At 41.5% G+C, this 5,754-nt stretch overlaps 1 long non-coding RNA gene, 3 other non-coding genes and 1 pseudogene across 6 annotated transcripts; 4 read left to right on the top strand and 1 right to left on the bottom strand.

Moving 5' to 3' along the window:
• The first annotated feature begins 158 nt into the window (after positions 1–158).
• LOC107510325 lies at positions 159–3,556 on the top strand. 3 transcript variants are annotated; one of them, XR_001596784.2, is made up of 5 exons: positions 159–292; positions 615–724; positions 2,131–2,195; positions 2,561–2,640; positions 3,425–3,556. It is a non-coding gene; the product is annotated as an uncharacterized LOC107510325 (long non-coding RNA). The 3 variants fall into 3 exon arrangements; XR_004953560.1 differs by having other exon boundaries at positions 2,561–3,556; XR_004953561.1 differs by having other exon boundaries at positions 2,117–2,195; positions 2,561–3,556.
• Positions 451–541, top strand: LOC118610185. Its single transcript, XR_004953838.1, has one exon. It is a non-coding gene; the product is annotated as a small nucleolar SNORD12/SNORD106 (small nucleolar RNA).
• LOC118610186 lies at positions 1,965–2,055 on the top strand. Its single transcript, XR_004953839.1, has one exon. It is a non-coding gene; the product is annotated as a small nucleolar SNORD12/SNORD106 (small nucleolar RNA).
• On the top strand, positions 2,333–2,425 carry LOC118610187. The gene has a single exon (XR_004953840.1). It is a non-coding gene; the product is annotated as a small nucleolar SNORD12/SNORD106 (small nucleolar RNA).
• Positions 3,557–4,538: 982 nt separating the features above from the next.
• LOC118610539 lies at positions 4,539–4,657 on the bottom strand (annotated as a pseudogene).
• Positions 4,658–5,754: the final 1,097 nt, after the last annotated feature.

Here is a 5,754-nt window from a genome sequence, read left to right as displayed (position 1 = left end):
GCGAGGCCGACGAGCCCGGGAAGCCCAGTGTGTACGGGGAAGGGGCGGGGCCAGAGCGGCCTTGACGACCATTGGATCGCCTCGCAGACTACCTTTCCCGCGAGGCGCCGCGGGACCGGAAACGCCTCGGGCCCAGTGCGCAGGCGCAAGAGTTCTCTATGGTTATATAAGGAAGGTCCCGGGGTCTGGTCGTTCTTTTGCGTCTGCTGCGCGTTGTGCTCGGTTTGGTATCGTTCCCGTTGTTCATCCGATGCCGTTCCGCCCTGGGAACCTGGGGCTACTACTGTGTACGGTGAGTTGAGGCCTACTGTTTTCTATTCGAGATCTCTGATCCTCTCTTACCTTCTTTGCCATCGCCCCTGCACGTGGCTCCTTACTCTGACCCTCATAGGCCCGAGGGAAGTCAGAGCTGGAAAACCACGCCTCGTGTACAGACCTAAGGCGTCCTTGGCTGGTGTAAATGATGACTTCACTTTTTTCCCCATCATATCGACCATGCCGACATCTTTGAATACTTGCCAGTTAGTTCTGATATACCGGCCTCCAGAGGCGCGGCCACGTTCATTTTCGACCGTGGGAAGATGGTGATTGATGCCTTCTTCGTTGGTTCGCAGGTTAGCGCGATCACAGGGCACAGAATGGATCTTGAAAGAGAGGATCGTTGCTGGGCCTTAAAGGGAACCCCGTGTAGACATCTAAAACCTTCGATATCGTGACCTCTGGGGTAAGCATTCGTCTCCTGACCTATTGTAGAAACCCATGCTCTGAGGATCGTCTTTGCTAGGCGAACTTAATGGTAGCTAATTTGTATTAAGCATTGTTTAGATATTAGGTATTCTTTGAAGTGTTCTGGTTGCTTCGTTTTATTATAATTCCCAAAAATGTACCTATTAGACTTATGTTGCTGGTGAAATAGGTTTAAGAGAAATAATTTACTAAAATGCAATCATCAATGAAAAGATACATGTCCAGACCTGTAGAAAATTTTTATAAATTTCTTTGAGCCAAACTGACAACTATATGCCTGGAAGCAAAATCTCAACAGATTGAGAAAATGCTCCAGAGAAAGACAGTTTTGCAGCTTATTTTATATATTGGAATCAAAGAAGACAAGGAGGGTACATGAAATCCATTGGTGGTAGATGAAGGAAGTCGGGGAAATCTAGGATTGGATAAAAGGCAAGATGGAGAAACATTCTTTTACATTGATAGGTGCAGGATAGTTTAACATAGCAAAGAGGGTATGCAAGTCACGAGGGTCTCTGGTGCCAGCAGTTGTGCCTTTTAGGGTTGGAAAATTACTCTGATATTCAAAGATTTGTTATTCTAGATGCATAAGAACAATGGACGGCTAATTTAAAGATTGACCTTTGCTAAGGAAGCCATAGGTCTGGGACAGGACTAACCACTATCTTTGTTACTCAGCCTGTTAGGCCTGCCACGTGGCCCTCTGAGCTTGTCAGGTTTATTCCATAACCCTCTTCTTTCACAAAGTGAATAGGTGTTGTCAAATGCCTTTCAAAGCACCTTGATAAAACAGCTTTCTTGTGCATGGAAATGTTGAAATGGATGGATAATGTGATAGCATTTTTTAAAAGGAATGTCAATTGTGTATTTCTGTTGACCTAGTCACTCAAATTAATTCCCATGTTCCTAACTCATTCTCAAGTCCAGGACTTCTTGGGGACATGTTTTCCTTAAACTTCGCTGTCCAAGATTTTTAGTGGTAACATCTTATATTAAAATGTAACCTACACTTCGACCAGAACCCTGTGGTCACTTCTCGTTTCCATGAACGTTTCCCCACAGCCCTTGCCAGGCATAAAGCAGAGATATTGGTCTTAGCTGCTATTTTCTTATTGCCAACAAACAGGACCGAGAAGTGCTTGAAAATTGAGTGAATAGAAACAGACCAACCAGATCTCATTCTTGGTTCAGGGCTCTTTAGAGGACAAGAGCTTCCTACTGGCATATGTGATGACTGAACTTTTTTCCCCGACAGATCGACCATGTTGATCTAACTTCTCTAAGCCAGTTTCTGTCTGATATGCCAGCTTGAGCAGTTCCTTGTCCCCTCATTCTTTGAGCATCTAGTTAATTGGAGCTTATGTTTCAGTGTTTTCTTCTCAGGTTTACTGTTGGCGAAAAGCAGCCTTTGAAGGAAGCAGGATGAATCCAGGAGTGGCAGAGGATTGGTAAGTGATGTACATGTCTGAGTGCCCATGCCTGCGTGGCTGAATAGACAGGGTCTGGAGAATGGAGAAGGTAGTAACTGCTTTGCTTTTAAATATGGGATTATCTCCCTTGTGCTCTATTTTCTGATTCAAATACGGCCATCGCAGCTGATGACATAACTTTTTTCCCCATCAGATCGACCCTGTTGATCTAACTAAACCACTAGCCAGTTTTTGTCTGATGCATTGGCCCCAGAAATAATGTTTTGTTTACCATTAACAGACCGCATTCTAAGTGGATTTTTTGTGTTTGTTTTTTCATTTGTTAGCTTGTTTTCTTAGCATTCAGATAATTTATCTTGGCTTCATCTGTTAACTTCCTACAGGTTGGGAGTCCTGGGAGCCAATAAGTAGGTTGATGCAGCCTGATCAACCCCTTGGCTTGGTTCAGTCTATCCTGTAACAGGTGAGGTTTCTGCGAATGGTTTTATCCCGGTGTCAAACTCCTAATAAAATTATTATTGAATGTGCACAGGGTAGAGAGGTGATGTGTTTGACCACTTGGCAGTAATCTGGGGATCTAGTTCCAAATTGGGCATATAAAACAGGAAGGGAGAATTAAGTCCTCAACAGGAGACAGTTGACCTATTGCTACTACTAGGTCTTACAAGAAAGAGAAAAAGATTGTCTACAATTTCTGCTCCCATTTTTTGAACAGAGCAATACCCACTTTATCCTTTCAGCTTGTCAAAAACTACTCATTACCCTAAATTTATAATGTTTGTCTATATAAATGAATAGTTTTTGTTATTTAAAAGTTGCTTTCGTGACCCTTGATCCCTAAACTGTTCTGCCACATAACTGACCCTTAAACAGCTAAGAATATTTTCCTAATTTCTGCTTATCCACTTCATATTCAAACATCCCGTCTCTTATACATTGCATTGGTGTTAATGTCCCTTTAGAAACAACAGACACCTTTGTGCCTCTAGATTTGTCTGCTCTTGACTTTTTCCTGTAATTAGGATTTAGATTGAGGTTGAACATTTTAACATTATAGATAGAACATACAGGCTTCAGTGGGGTGTAAAACACAGCTTGTTTTGAGATTGTAAGTCTTTTTGGCTTGGTAATTGAATATCCATCGTGTAGTTTCTGAAGTTTTAACCAGATGCTACCATATTCCAGGCAAATCGTACTTTAATATCAGAATGAAGTGCTGATTGTAATCTACCTTTTTTCTTTTTAAGGATTTTTTTCACCAGTGGCATTGGAATAGAAGATCTCTTGAAAAAGATTGACCCTGTTTTTTCCTAAGAAAGCATAATAAAACTGTAGCTTTTCTATCTGGAGAAGGAAAATAAAGAATCCTTTAAGTAAAATGCTCTTGAATTTGGTCATTGAACATAAACACTGAACATGGATAATAAGTAACAAATGTCTACAGAGGTTAAACTCCAGGAGTAGGGATGATTCATATCCAGAGAGAAAACATTCTTCACGTTGAGATGGGAAAATGCTCATTGAGTGTTTAGTTCATCACTGAAGTGTGATAACTACTTCAACATTGTTCATTACTATCACATTGTATAGATAAGAAAACAAGGATTAGTGATTTACTTGAGGTCACATGCCTTGGAAGTGATGAGAAGGGATTTGAACTTAATATCGGGTCCCTAATTTCTAGGCTTCAGACCCTTACTAGCTGTGTAAATGAAGCATTTCTGGGAAGTTGTGGTTAAAGGTGGGACCCACAGACCGTTCCAGAATTCCAGCCAGGGCTGGTATTGTTTCCCCTTCACCTCCTTGGCTAGGAACAGTTACAAATGGCTCCAAGCCTGGCATTAGTCCTGGCTCCTGGCAGGCAGCTTGTGACTTCCGCCATTTCTTGGCTTCAGAACTCCATCTATACAATGGGCTTAACATTACCTTACTCTAGGGGTTGCTGTGAGGATCAAATGAGCTATGTCAAAATGCTTAGTGTAACACTTGGCGTGGGCTAAGTATTAATGCAAAGGAACCAACTAGTACATATAGCAACTCAGACTGAAAGATTACAAAAAGTCAGTTTTGCTGTACAATAATTGTAAAAACACTAAAAATGTGGACTCAATCAGACTTGAGTCTTGAGTTTGAATCCTGGCTCTGCTGTTCTATTAGCTATGTGACTGGACAAGTGATTCGTATCTTAGCTTCAATTCAAAAAAAATACAATGATATCCACCTTATGGGGATGTTTCGAAGAGTAATAAAGGAGTATGGACCTCAAATGCTTTTTTTTTTTTAGGCAAGACAACCCTTGGTTGACCTCACAGGTTGCAAGGACTTTGCTGGTTTACAATCCCCCCTTTTTTTTTTTTTTTTTGCCTACAGCACCTGGTCTTCCTAGGTGGTCTCCCATCCAAGTACTAACCAGGCCTGGCCCTGCTTAGCTTCCGAGATCAGGCGGGATCTGGCCTGTTCAGAGTGGCATGGCCACCATAGGCTTTTCTCTTAATCTACCTTTTTTCTAGATTTTGCCTGTCTCACTCCTAATGTGACCACACAAGGTGGAGCTGGGGTCCCTTCCAGGGCTTGTCTGCAGGAGGTGCTGTGGGCACACATTTCTCCAGCCTGTGGGGAAAGCCTCCACTCTGAGGCTAGGCTAGGAAGGGGAAGGCAGCTGGACATGGACATTGCAGGTGGGTGAGCTTTCCGGATCCTGTAGCAATGGAGCCTGAGAAATTCTAAAACATGCTACACTGGATAGCCTTGAAGACATTATCCTTAAAATAAGCCAGTCACAAAAGGACAAAAAAATGTTTGATTCCACTTACACGAGGTACCTAGAGTTAGTCAAACTCAGAAACAAAGTACAAGGGTGTTTGGGGCTGGGGGAATAAGAAAATGGGGAGTTGTTTAATGGGTATAGAGTTTCACTTCTGCAATGTAAGAAAGTTCTGGAGATTGGTTGCATAACTTAACACTACTGAACTACACACTTAAAAATGTTAAGATAGTACATTTTATGTAGTGCATATTTTACTGCAACTTAAAAAATGTTCAAGGGCAGCAATAAACTCTGGTAATACAGAAGAAGCAGTACCCAATACAACATTAGAAGAAGGTAACTTTCCATGACATATGTAGAAGAATTTCACTCAAATAACTAATCTTTGAGCTGGTCTCTGATTTTTATTGTGAGTTTATTAGATTTTGACTTTTATGTTTCAGAACATAAAAATGTGTGTTATAAAAATTATGTGATATTTAGAAACGAAAACAGCTAATACTAAAATACAAAACCATGCTCTGTTCAGATTTTCCAGCTAAGAAAAGTTGCAGGAAAAGCCATGGGAACCAGAGTGTTGCTAGGGAAAAGGGCATTGCGTGTGTGAGAATCAGTCCCCGGTATACAAAACTCACGTGGATTGGCATCCTGGGATCAATCACTTCCCAGCTGTGTGACCTTTGGGAAATCATGTAATCTTTCCTTGCCTGAGTTTTCTTAACTGCAAAATGGAACTCATAAAGATGCTTCACTGGATAAGTATGAAAAATATCTAGCATGAAAACTCAATAAAGATGCTCAGTAAAGACC

The sequence above is a fragment of the Rousettus aegyptiacus genome, unplaced genomic scaffold (genome assembly GCF_014176215.1).
Source record: "Rousettus aegyptiacus isolate mRouAeg1 unplaced genomic scaffold, mRouAeg1.p scaffold_m13_p_12, whole genome shotgun sequence".
Taxonomy (NCBI): Eukaryota; Metazoa; Chordata; class Mammalia; order Chiroptera; family Pteropodidae; genus Rousettus; species Rousettus aegyptiacus.
This window is presented reverse-complemented; position numbering and strand designations above follow the sequence as displayed.